This window comes from Schistocerca gregaria, chromosome 2, assembly GCF_023897955.1.
Source record: "Schistocerca gregaria isolate iqSchGreg1 chromosome 2, iqSchGreg1.2, whole genome shotgun sequence".
Classification (NCBI taxonomy): Eukaryota; Metazoa; Arthropoda; class Insecta; order Orthoptera; family Acrididae; genus Schistocerca; species Schistocerca gregaria.
This window is the reverse complement of record NC_064921.1, coordinates 415,344,376-415,358,978: the sequence shown is the minus strand read 5'-3', so window position 1 is coordinate 415,358,978 and position 14,603 is coordinate 415,344,376.

The window sequence follows — 14,603 nt, the reverse complement described above, 5'->3', positions numbered from 1 at the left end:
ATCAGCAGCGATCCTGATAGAGGAGATAGGCGACATCTTGTACTATGTAAATTTATGTGTACATAATCATAAATGCCACCACAAAGATTTCAGACAAATCACCAGCACCTGAGTGAGTACTCACATTTCCTGACCACTTCAGCGTCAGCAGACAACACTGCCGAACATTGAAAAATTAAGAGGAGTTCACAAGCAATAAAATGCATGAAATTTCGCTTTGATACTATTAGCAAAGGCGTAGAGTAGTACAATAAGTTAGTATTTAGTATTGGGAGAAGTCTGCATGTTTGGTGGAGGTATAAAGGTAGCGCCAGGGTAAAATTAGGGTGCATGACAGGAGTAGAACTAACAAAAAGCATGTGTGCACACAAACAAAGACACCTCACAACACATAACTTATGTCTGTACAATATTAACAGGGCCCTGCAGTCGTTAAAACTATTTTTGAATATTGTTTAGTAATAATATATGTATTAAAAATTTTTTACTCATCATTATTTTCTTTTCTGTGACTTGATTATATCGATGTAACGACATTTGTGGGAAAATATGGCACTTGACCACACTTGAGGATTGTGCGGACTCTGGAACCAATACAGCAAACTGGACATCATGGCCCACCACAGCCAGCAAAAGGTGAGTGCAGTAGGCAGCTGTAATGAGTCACGTATAACAGCCTAGGATCTGGGGACTGCCTGTAGTGACAGAACCGGCTGCTGCCAGGTGATGCACCTACGTCACACAGTCCTATCATCTACCAGTGGAGGTGGATTGTCTCCAGCCAGCGCAGACAGCAGGACGCCACCACATGTCAGCAAACACCCTAGCGGCCAACAGCCCACCATGCCGCTAATCAAAGGACAAGCGAGTTGCGTGCCACCACAGTCGGCGGACATCCAAGCCTAACCATCTCGGGGGGGGGGGGGGGGGGGGGGGGTCCCATCGACAGAAGGCCAGCTAATCCGAAGGCCTGCGCCAGCAGATGCATGTTCCGATGCACAGGTGAACAGGGAGAGCAGGGCTGTCCCACGTCCTGCTAACGCTGAATCAATTTCTACGCCAGGGGGCGGGTTGCACATCAAATGAAATGCTCTCATGCCAGTCCACAACGTCTGACTGCGGCCTGACCAGGATGACGCCAAGGGTCCAGCTTTGGTACAGAAATGGCCAAAATTGCTGGCTGCCGCCCAGACACCAGATGCAGCCAGAGACGTCTGCTGCCACTTACGCCATGCCATGCACTGAGTGAGAGGCCATTCCATTCTGTTCTTCAGTCCTACTATTAACAGTTTGTGAGTGTGCACGAGTGCCATGTTCTCAATTCACGTCTTGCTTTCAAGTATGAAATTTGTCTCCCCAGGGACCATTGAGAAGGGAGCGATAGGATACCTTTCTCTAATATCACTATGTAATATCTTTTTGTGTTTTTGAATGTATCAATTGAACTGTCTTGACTGTAAGATCCAATGCTGTTTTTCTGGGGGAACGCTGCGGGATGCGTACCCCTAAACTTTTTCGTCGACTAAGTAATTTTTTTATGATGTTGAGAACTTGGAAGAGTGCCAAAGATTTATTTCACGGACGTAAATTTTTTATTTCATTTTTTCGTGTTGGTAATTGCAATACGAACGATACCAGTACAATTTTTGGTGGAAAAGCGATGTTATTGTTTCAAGCATTTCGAAGCTGCTGCAGCTGTTCTCGAGAACTGAATCGCTGGCAGCCAGTTCGACAAGCATGTAGTGGCCTCGCCCGCTAATAGTGGGCAATGGTAGCGCTTAACAGATATGTGTACAATCAACTGCCGAGCTACCGATAGACGTCTCTACGGTCCCGCTATCATGATCCTTCGCAATTCATTGCCATCTTTGTTTTGTTGTTCTTTATTCGTTTGCTTTTGCTGTTGGAGTACCCCCAAACTTTTTTTTTTTAGAAAAAGCAATGGTGAGATCTATGTTTCTTCTGTACATTTATTAATGTTATTAACAGTGACTATATGCCTGTATTTGCTTTTATGTCATTGCAAATAATACACAAATTTACACAAGACAAAATGATTACAAATGTGATTTGCTTGTTCACTGAGAATTTGAGAATGTATGTGTTTGATGATTGAGACCAAATGAGTGATAAAGCAGGGATAAATCAATTAGCAGACAACAGTTGATATTCCAGGACACTGTAAATGATTAGGGACATTAGACATCTCTGACCTCAGGATATGGTGTGAATTGGTACATTTCTTTGATGCAAGGCCTTTTAACCACATATCAAATGTTTAATGGAAGTCTGTGATGTAGCAATGACCCCTGGGTCTAATTAATAAATACTACTCACAGCAATGTTTATATGTACTCTTGCTGATCTGCTGTTTCATGTGAGTGAATAACCCCCTGTAATCAATGAGGTCAAGCTAGGATGTGTTTTAGCCAAGGGCGATCCTCAATAATAAAGTTAACTTTTTTCACACATATATTGGTTATTAGAATGAGATTTTCCTACTATTTTCAATGATATCCTCTGGTTCATGTCACACTAAACAATATTGAAGTGAGACGCTACCCATACAGAAATCAACAGCAGGTAGAGGGCAGTGAGAGAGGACAAGTTACTCTTTCACCTATTTTTCGCATATGGAAAATTATTAAAGATTTCATTACAACCTGACGCACCTTGAGCGAGACTCTAGAAAGTTAACAGTCCGAGCAGACATTGATGGAGCATGGGAAGGCGCTAAAAGCATGAGGTATTTTTATGATACTTAGCTCGTAGAAACGACATGTTGGGAGTTGAAAGCAATTGGTGGCGAGCCCATCCCTTATTAAATCTTTCTGGACAGGCCCACAGCTGTACAGGGCAGACAAGGCAGCCCCTTGTCAAGACAGGACTCTAGCAGAACAATGCCAAGCTACCTGCTGTGGCGCCAGTGGAAGCCTAGGTTGGGGCGACAGTCTAAAGGAATGCGTCTACACAGTGTAGTCATTAACAGAGCATTGTTTGCAGAGCCATGTGTAATAAAAATTCACAAATTTTCCTCTGGCCGCCTCTGTTGTATAAGAAAACTCCGGCATCTGAGAATCATTTGGAGATTATCCCTTCTCCCTCTGCAGAAGCTAAAAAAAACAGTAACTGGCAGTTTCCTTTTTTTCAGAGATGCAGGTTTATTAACTATAGCCCTGGTTCGACATGAGTTTTTGCTGTCATGTGGGAGGGGAGATTTAGCGCCTCTAGAGCCATGTGATTGACTCAAGCCAGGATGAAGCTGGCATCGTTTGTGCATGTTGCAGGAAAACAAAGTATTTTCTGGCATGGTGCGAGGCACTTGGATGTGGGACTTTGGCCTGGTAAGCACTTCTGGTCGAAGCTCTGGCATGTGTGGTTGGTACTTGGGACCTGCCCTGCGACTTAATTCACTTGTGAGTAGTTTAGACTGGGGTGCCTGTGGTGAAGTTCTTACTGTACCGACAGTGTGACTTCAAACATATCGGACTACTCATTTGCTGAGGGCACATTTATTCGTTTTTGGTTTATCAGTCTTGACGTTTGGTGTCCTTGTGCACCCTGTTGTACAACCAAACTTTCATCTGGGTAACCTGTTTGAAGTTGTCCCTGAGCAAATTTCATTGACAGGCATCCACCCCTGCTTCCGGTAGTCGCCCTTTTCTCAAATGAAGCACAAGAAATTTAATCTTGTTGCCCAGGATTCATTTATCAAAAACAAGTGTGGCGGGGTATTTATGTACTTCATGTGACACTCTCTTAGTCACTTGCTTTCATTTCTACATCTGCATCTCTTCTCTGCAAACCACCATAATGTGCATGGCATTTACGACGTTTTCTTCCTGTTCCATTCACGTATGGAGCGTGGAGATAATGATTGTTAGAATGTCTCTGTGCGTACAGTAATTACAGTAAACTTTTCCTCACGTTCCCTATGTGAGTGATACGTAAAGGGTTGCAGTGTGTTCCTAGAGTCATCATTTAAAGCCGGTTCTTGAAGCTTTGGTAATAGATTTTCTCGAGATAGTATACGTCCGTCTTCAAGAGTCTTCCAGTTCAGTTCCTTCAGTATCTCTGTGGCACTCTCCCACTGATTAAACAAATATGTGACAATTCGTGCTACTCTTCTCCGTATACATTCAATATCCCCACTTAGTCCTATCTGGTATGGGTCCCACATGAGTAATATTCTAGAACCGGTCGCACAAATGATTTTTAAACAATCTCCTTTGTAGATTCATCACCCTTCTTCAGTATTCTACTAATAAACCGAAAACTACCACCTGCTTTACCAACGACTGCGTGATCATTGCATTTCAAACCCTACGAATTGTTACATCCAGTTACTTACATGAGTTGGCCGATTCCAACAGTGATTCATTGATATTATAGTCTTTTTCTGTTTTGTGAAGTGGAAAATTTTTCATTTCTGAAGATTTAAAGCATGTTGCCCACCACTGCACCACTTTGAAATCTTATCAAGAGCTGACTGAATATTTATGCAGCTTCTTTCCTTCAGTACTTCATTACAGATAATTGCATTATCTGCAAAAAGCCTGATTTTACTATTAATACTGTCTGCAATGTCATTAATATACAACATGAACAGTAAGGGTCCCAACTCACTTCCCTGGTACGCTCGAAGTTATTTCTACACCTGACAATGACTCTCCATCCAAGATAACATGTTGCACCCTCCCTACCAAAGAGTCTTCAATCCAGTCACAAATTTCACTTGGTACCCGATATGAACATTCCAACAGTGATTCATTGATATTATAGTCTTTTTCTGTTTTGTGAAGTGGAAAATTTTTCATTTCTGAAGATTTAAAGCATGTTGCCCACCACTGCACCACTTTGAAATCTTATCAAGAGCTGACTGAATATTTATGCAGCTTCTTTCCTTCAGTACTTCATTACAGATAACTGCATTATCTGCAAAAAGCCTGATTTTACTATTAATACTGTCTGCAATGTCATTAATATACAACATGAACAGCAAGGGTCCCAACTCACTTCCCTGGTACGCTCGAAGTTATTTCTACACCTGACAATGACTCTCCATCCAAGATAACATGTTGCACCCTCCCTACCAAAGAGTCTTCAATCCAGTCACAAATTTCACTTGGTACCCGATATGAACATACTTTTGACAATAAGCGTAGGTGTGGGACTGAATGAAATGCTTTTCGAAAACCAATAAATACTGTATCTATCTGTTTACCTTGATGCAAAGCTTTCAATATATCATATGGGAAAAGTGCGAGTTGGGTTCCACATGACCGACGTTTTGGAAATCCATACTGGCTGGCAAAGAGGAGGCATTCTGTTAAAGGTATCCGATTATGTTTGACGTCAAAATATACTGTAAAATTCTACAACAAACCGATATTAAGGATCATGGACGGTAGTTTTGCAGATCACTTCTACTACCCTTCTTCCAGACGGGTGTGACCTGTGCCTTTTTCTAAGAACTGGGCATAGTATTTTTGTTAGAGGGATCTACGATGGATTGCAGTTAGAAGAGGGAATAGCTCAGCCACAGATTCGGTGTAGAATCTGACAGGGATTCCATAGGGCTCTGGAGCTCTCTGCAGTTTTAACGATTTTAGCTGTTTCTCAACACCACTGACATTAATACTTATTTCATTCATCTTTTCAGTGTATTAGGATTAAATTGGGGGCAATTCTCCTGGGTTTGCCTTTGTAAAGGAACATTTAAAAATGGAGTTAAACATTTCAGCTTTTGCTTTGTTACCCTCAGTTTCAGTTCCTGTCTCATTCACTAGGGACTGGACACTAACTCTCTTGCCACTAACAGCCTTTAAATACGATCAGATTTTCCTTGGGTTCTGAGAAAGATCACTAACAATACTCAACTGCGGTAATCATTGAAGGCATCACTTATGCTCTCTTGACAGCCAAACGCGTCCCATTCGCCACCTCTCTATCTATAGCCCTACGTTTTTTACACCTATTATGCACTCTGTTTCGTTAGAAGTTTCTTTACAGTGACTAGATACCATGTAGGTTCCCTCCCATTACGAACTGTTCCACTGGGTACATATCTATCCACTGTGTGGTCAACTGTTCTTTTAAACTTGTGCCAGAGTGCATCTACGTGCCCCTGCCCTCTGCTGAAAGGTTCAAATTCCTAATTTAGACATGACACTACTGATTTTTTGTCTAGTTTTCTGAACATATATATCTTTCTACTTGTTTTATTTGTCCTTTGTACTTTGGTAATCATTGTTGCCACAACCGCTACGTAGTCACTGATACCAATTTCGATGCGGACATCGACAAAGCGGTCAGGTCTATTTGTTGCCGTTAGATCCAGTTTCTAGTAATTTCTTTTTTCCTTCTTCGTGACACAATCTTTAAGATCTTAACTGTTATAAAATATGAACGCTGAGTTTCATAAATCACAGAATTATTGCTTATTTTGTGGAGGCAGAAAACCTGATTGCCATGGGCGCTTGAACGTATACCACTCGATCGCCTAGGCGCTCAGCAGTTTCATTCACATGGAGATCATCAGAACTCTTAACCAGGGATTTTGTTGAGTCTTCTGTTGTAGAGGGACCTGTGCCGAGTACCTGGCTAGCGACTTTTCATGCGACGGCCTCTAGGTTCCGAGAAAATCGATGCTGAATTTTTAAGTGTGGTTCGTATACCCGTAACGTTAGTCAGGTTTTGACCAATCTAGCGTAGTGCGGCAGCTGACGCTCACGGCCACAACGCAGGCGATACTGGTTCAGATCACGTCTGTATACTTCCCTTTCTGCAAATTTCATAGTGCAGATAATCATTAAATAATATGTGTCACGCGAAATTATTAAAAAAGTAATTTTCATCGTAGTTATTTCATTAAGCAAACTTTTTTGAAATGTGTATTCTGTTTGTTAGACAATAGACTACAGAATCGTCTTACTCGCTATCGCTTGTATAATTTGCTGTGCTACTGTACTACAACAGAATTACAAATAGTATTTGTCACAGATGCAACCGAAACATAAATTCGTAAAGCAATAATCTCACTGAATGAAAGCTACTTTCTTGCAGGCACGCGGATATTTCATAAGCAGAGCCGAGAAACACAGATTAAATTCAAAAAGACTGTTCTTTCTTCGATCAACTGCAAAGATCAGCACCGTGAAAGCAGCTGCTCTAAATTGATGCAGAATTAAGGAATATATTTTTATAAAATCTTCCTTCGAAGCGATTTCTCTATTAGTCTTCAGCAAGTCGAGAGCAGTTTGAATTTTTTCCTTTAAATCTTAACCTGCCTATGAAAATAAACATCTTCCATGGAGAAGTTATAATGCGCTGTGTTGTAAAGGAATGACTAATCTCGTTCAAACCGGTTTTTGCCCCCTCTTCCGCAAAGGACCATTGTATATCGATTGGTACAGGCAGCCGGTTTTAGTGTATCAATTACTTAATTGAGCCCAAAACTAGGGATTTGTACTTTCGTTTATATCTGGAATCTTTCCGCTGCTGCTAAGACTTGCTCCACCGTTGCGAACTCTTTGGAGCTGTCCAAAAATTTGGAGTTTTAACTATCAACCACAAATCGAGTACACATTTGAAGAAAGTGTGCTGCGGTGATTGATTTATTAATGAAATTACTGCGGCGGACATGACTAGCCTTTTTAATAATTTTGTGTGACACACACTATTTAATGACATTCTGTACGATCAAATTAGAAAAGCAGAAGAAAAGGAAAAAAGAAAGAAGTACACATGCAAGATTCGAACGCATACAGCCAGGATAGTGGCAGTGAGCTTTAGCTACTATGCTGTATCCACGTGCTCGGAACAGCACTAACTAAGCGTACGCATAAAACTTCAACATCGATTTTCACTGGAAGCAGGAACACGAAACACCGCTAGCCAGGTACTCAGGACAGGCCGCACTACAACGTAGTTGTTGCGTGAGGAAAACTTTACAAGCCAAGACCACTGAAAAAACATTTTATAGGATGGTCGGTTTCGACAAAGCTATGCTGCCATCGTCGCCTCTTATGCTTCAAATTTTTTTTCCTGTTGTCCATAAGTGCTGCAAGTTACTTCCAACTGTGTATTGCAACACTGATGGACAACATGTTGTAACAAATTTTAAAGCATAAGATCCTACAATGACGGCGTAGCTCTATGAAAACCAGTCAGCCAATAAAATGCATTCATAGCGATCTTGACTTTTGCAGTTTTGTTCAGGTATCATATATTACAGATTGCCCTTAGACTGATCCCGTCAGGAATATACAGGGTGAATCACATAAAACTTGCACCGCAGTATTATGGTAATGGAAAGTGCTACTAATGTGCAGGTTTCACCGAATAGATTTTTAGTCACTGGCTCGTACAGTTAGCCAAAAAATGCATCGTAATAATACAGAGCGGTCCAGAAAAATGTAGATTATCTTTGATACTCATTATTAATGGAAAGAAATGACATGCTGTTACAATTCTTGCAAGGAAGAAAAGTTGTTTTGTGTGTTCAAAGCGACCTCATTAGCAATCAAACAACATCTGTGCCATTGAAATGTTGACCGAGCAGCGGTTGACAGTGTTGCCGGTGTGACAGGAAGCCTCCGTGGTATCTCGTACCTCGGATAGTGTAGCTGGCCTCTGTCGATAAAATTCATTTGTTAAGGTCCACCATAGGTGTAATGTCTACAGACCGTGATGTGTACTCGACAGCTCCTTTTCGGCCTATCCATCGTCTAGGTAGATTTTCATCCAAGTAAGCTCTGACATCTCTCTGGTAGTGAGACGGTGAGACATTTCGTTGTAGGTGAAATCTTTCCTTTCCAAACACTTCTCGGATGGCAGATAAAATCGATGTTTGCAGCATATGATGACACACCTCACAAGTTACGGTGCCTTCAAACAGTGGGCCTATTAAACAGTGCGATGACAGTCCTCACCACACATTAACACCCGGCAGATCGACAGGTTTGTCCACGTGAACATGAGGATTTTCAGGAGCCCCGTAATAGAAGTTATGGCGGTTTACAGTAACGCTCAGTTTGAACTGCGCCTCGTTAGACCAGATAGCCATCCCTGCAAACCGTTCACCGTCGCGAAGCATGCCTTCAAACTACTCGCAGTACTCCATCCTTCGTTCCGGGTCGTCCTAGTTCATAGCATGCAGCGATCTTGGAATGTACACTTTCACTTTGCAGCCTTGATAATTCGTCGTATGCTTGATCGGCTTACCCCGCCTTCACGTGTTGGTGGCTGAGTCCCGTACACATTATGCCATTGCCGTTGAACGCCCATCATGTTTTCGTACTTCCAGTACCACTTCAATGCGACCTTGCATTGCGCAAACAACAGTCTTACTTCTTTCACTGATGCACTATTATCTGATGGAAAACGCGCGCCAAGATCTGATGAAAAAACAATGAACTACGCTACCCCGCAAAACAGCAACGGTGTGTCTTTTGTTCCAAAGATATTAGCTATCAAAGAGTGACTACATTTTCCTGGGCGCCTCTACTTCGAAATTGCGTTTTTTTGTGCCAACATTCACTTTTTTTAATGCAACAATGCGTAGTGACATTAACAAACTGAAAGTAGGGTACATTAGGATGCCAGTGGTGTTCCTTTGCAGGATTCTTGTGCGAGTCGTTTATGAGATAACGTATTTTCTAAAGTTTCCACGACGATATTTGTTTGTGCCATTAAGCCTGCGTAGTGGCTAGGCACGATGTTGTTATGTTTGCTTACAGTGTGCTTGTGTGTTCCTTAAGTGCACTGCAATTGCTAGTCAGTATGTGACAGTCCATGCAGTAGGTCGTGAGTGGACAGTGGGATTTACCAATGCAGAAAAAGCTGAGAATCTAGTTCGTTCTTGTTCAGTCACGCAGTAGGTCAAGAGTGGACAATGGGATATACCAATGCAGAAAAAGCCGACATGCTCATGTAGTATGGAGTGTGTGGGAAGAATGCAGTTCGTTCTTGTTCAGTGTACGAAGCAAGATGTCTCAATAGACCTGTGGGGTGGCAAGTTAAATAAAAATATATTTGCTGTTGTTAGGCCGGCCGGTATGGCTGAGCGGTTCTAGGTGCTACAGTTTGCAACCGCGCGACCGCTACGGTCGCAGGTTCGAATCCTGCTTCGGGCATGGATGTGTTGATGTCCTTAGGTTAGTTACGTTTAAGTAGTTCTAAGTTCTAGGGGATTCATGACCACAGCAGTTGAGTCCCGTAGTGCTCAGAGCCATTTGAACCATTTTTGCTGTTGTTTACTAGAGCCTGAAAACTATTTTTGCAGTCAGCCAGAAAGCGATGGAGAAAATGCTGACCATAGTTTCCAGGCTGCAAGTCTGTATTCTTCTTGTGCTCACTGAAGTGTTTCTACTTTCTATTTACTCCGTGTAATCAGGAACTATGATTATAAAGAAAAGTTATGCATTCTGTCTGATTTATTTATTCAGTAAAAGTTCAAACGCACAAACATAGTAATATTCCTGATAAGCCCGACCAGCTAGCCGCGCGGCCTACACGCTGCTTCCCGAGCGGGAAGGCATGCTGGTCCTCAGTAAGAATCCGCCCGGCGGATTAGTGTCTAGCTCCGTTGTGCCGGCCAGCTTGTGGATGGTTTTTGAGATGGTTTTCCATCTACCTCGGGGAATGCGGGCTGGTTACCCTTATTCCGCATCAGTTACACTGCGCAAACACTGTTTCCACGTACGCGTACACCATAATTACTCTACCACGCAAACATTTGGGGTTACACTCGTTTGGTATGAGACGTTCTCGGAAAGGGGGGGGGGGGTCACTGAGGGGCCGAACCGCACAATAAACCTGGGTTCGGTGTGGACCGGCGGTGGGGTGGGTGGATTGCTGCGGCCTGGGGGGTTGTCAACCCACTCAGGGCTATGGCGAAACGAAGGTCCCTGGTTTAATACAATACAATACAATATTCCTGATAATAATAATGTCACTATCATAACTGCTCTATGAGCAGTTCAGAGGTGACCTCTACGGTTAAGCTTCATTCATCAAAGTTAATAGCTCGCCACAAAAGTGGATAATAATCTCACCACTTGCCACGCTGTTTAGTTAACATTACGGGGGGCACACTGCGTAAAACTTAGACGATCTAGGGCGGAGTACAGTCCTCGCGAGTTCACTTCCTATTTGTACCCAAAACATGCGTTCAGCAGCAGACTGGCTGTGACGTCATCCCAGGCAACGCGTATTCCGGCGTTTGACTGACGCGGACCGACTGATAGCTGGGTGCGAAGTGAGTTTTTAGAAATCTTAACGATCCAGGACTGAGTTCACTTTCTGTTTGTACCTGAAACACGCATTTAGTGGCGCCTGGATGTGACGTCGTCCGAGACACAGCGTATGCCGGCGTTTGACTAACGCGGACAGATTGATAGCTCGGTGCGAAGTGTGTCTGTCACTGCCTCTCAGGCCGTATTTACATATGGGTCGAATGGAAAATCTCGCGTCATCAGCTATGTGCCCAGGTAGCAGCATCTAAATGGCTGCTTTCTCGGACACATTTAATAACTCTGCCATGAATCAATTTACAATCTTCGTAATTTTTACATGAATAGAGTTAAGTTAGCTTTAATTATAGAAAAGGTTTCAGCTCGACTATCTATAAACTTTGCCGGCTAGAATCCTTAGAACGGAATTGACAGTAGAACATGGCATCTGAACTACGTCTTTAAGAGATCTTGTATTGATTGTTATTCACATTAAAGTCTTGAAACTTGTAATAGCTTTGTTACGAGTATCTAACGAATGCAGTCAAGTGCTGTTGTCAAAACTTTCTATCGCTAGTATAAATGATTACTTAATCAATTACAATTAAGGACGTTTATGTTCCAAATTTAGTGTTTAGTAAATTACTTGAAAACTATTAGAGGTAGCTTGGTGAAGGTCACTTATTGTTTTCACATCAAACTGAAGCTTCATACCAATTTTGATTTTTCTGAGTCTGATATTTAGCGCCTTCAGTTTTGACTAAAATATTGCTCCGATCAAGTTGAGCCTCGTAACAGTTAATTGGCCCGCCCGGTTAGCCGAGCAGTCTAACGCACGGCTTTCCGGGGCGGGAAGGAGCGAGCGCCTGGTCCCCGGCACGAATCCGCCCGGCGGACACGTGCAGATGTTCGGTGAGCCGACCAGTGTGTGGATGGCTTTTTAGGCGGTTTTCCATCTGCCTCGGCAAATGCGGGCTGGTCCCCCTTATTCCGCCTCAGCTACAATATGTCGGCGATTGCTACGCGAACAAGTTATCCACTCCACGTATGCGTACACCACCATTACTCATTACTCTACCACGCAAACAAAGGGGTTACACTCGTCTTGTGTGAGACGTTCCCTGGGGGGTCCCCCGGGGGCCGAACCGCACAATAACCCTGGACCCTGGAGAGTGGAGGGGTGAAGTGGACCGCGGTAGCCGTCGTGGGGTTGTGGACAACTGCGGCTGCGGCGGAGACGGAGCCTCTCCGTCGTTTCTAGGTCCCCGGTTAACATACAACATACAACAGTTGAGTACGACATACATATGCACAGCCCGCACAATTTTTGGCTCTCTGTCTTTATCATTTAGCGCCATTTGTGTTTTACTTTAAAGAATGTATTTAGCGAAATAGATTCTACTGAAAATTCCGAGATTTAACACTTTTAACGTCATTATACTGAAGCATATATTGACAAAGTTTGGAAAGCTACTTTAATTTTTAATTTTATTCTTAGATTATGGCGCAATGCTTTGTATGCTGCGCATTACGATAAATGGCGCCAGTATCAGTGAACTGGGGGAAGTCTCGGCGCCCGCATCTCGTGGTCGTGCGGTAGCGTTCTCGCTTCCCACGCCCGGGTTCCCGGGTTCGATTCCCGGCGGGGTGAGGGATTTTCTCTGCCTCGTGATAGCTGGGTGTTGTGTGATGTCGTTAGGTTAGTTACGTTTAAGTAGTTCCAAGTTCTAGGGGACTGATGACCATTGATGTTAGGTTCCATAGTGCTCAGAGCCACTTGAACCATTTTTGAAGTATCGGCACACTCGCTCGCCACTGTACCTCTCAAATGGTACAGCGGTCGTTTCGCCACAAACCATCTCGACAGTTATTTATCTACCTCTTCAACCAGTTACGTAAAAGTGAAAGTGTAACACCTAGACAACGTAACAGAAGGAAACACGGAACGACAGAAGAGGGAGGAAATAAATGTTCTCGCTGCTGATACAGTTGATCCACACATTAGCTCCCACACAATCGCACGAGCAAGTGGCATGAGTCAGGCAAGTATCCTACGCATTCTCCATCTTCATAGGTTCCCCCCCCCCCCCCCCTCCACCCTTTTTTTGGGCCAAACTGCTGTGGTCATCGGTCCATAGGCTTACACACTACTTAATCTAACTTACGCTAAGGACAACACACCCAACAAGAGGAAAATGTTTAAGATCTACGACACTTGTTGAATAGAGGAGGTGCGTTTCACAGTACCGAAATTGAACAAGTGCTAATAACCCGTCAGGTACGCATTTTAGAGCCTATGTGTACTGGTCATTTTTTCCTTGTTATGGTCCATACTACCTCCTCTGAAAGTTGCCTACCCTACAATCTTAGCAACAATAGTAGCAGTACACGTATTTCACTGTGAGAGGTATCAGAATCGTCTTCGCTTATAAATATCGACTAGTTCGTTGCCGGTACAGACCCTTACCTCATACTGGGGCTTCCTTCTTCTCCATCATCCTAGACCACGCTCATCCAAGAATAGAGCCCGACGGGTGCGGGCGCAAGGCAGTGTAGTGGAGCGCCTCGTCCGCGACCGTGTGTCACTGGTGTCGCCATAGGAGCGAGAGAGAGAGAAAGAGAGAGAGAGAGAGAGAGAGACGCGTAGCGAGTGAGACCGCACAGCACTGCTCTGGACTGTGCCGTGGTCACATCCTACGTAGACAAAGTAACAGAGGAAACGCACCTCTGTAAAAGAGGTCGATGAGCGGTAAAACAAGCAGACCATTTACTGTCTACGCAACAACTAATGATCGTGTGGCAGCGTTATTGCCCAAAACATTAGGAAACAATATCCAAAACAAGAATCGAAGAATAACTTAGTAGTTTTCTGACCCACAGGTTGATTCTATTACTACTGTACATGCACACTCGTCATATGAACAATAGGCGTCTTCTTCAGTTTCTTAAATGAACTATAGTCATGAATATTCTATTTTAGATATAGTTTTATGTAAGGGATCCAGAGTCTCATTCTTACTGTTAGTAGTCACAAGTAAATATTTTTTGTTGTACTTCTGCTACAGCTTTTTGTATCCCTTTTCAGAGTTAAGAAATCGGATGCTTAGTTTGCTGTTTTCTACGTAATAATTTTAACTGACCAAGTTTGAAAATTTATTAAAATAGAATTAAGGTTATTCTTTAATTCTTACAGTCATTTTTGTTAAAGAAGACAGTTCACATATTACATGATTTTCTTTTCGAAGAAAAGATTTTGTCTAGGTTTGGTACAATATTGCGTGAGACTGCTAACCTCAAAGAATTAGTCAAATTTTTATCGCCACGTTATGAACGGTCCGGCAGTGCGGATATCGCGCTGCAGGTCGATAA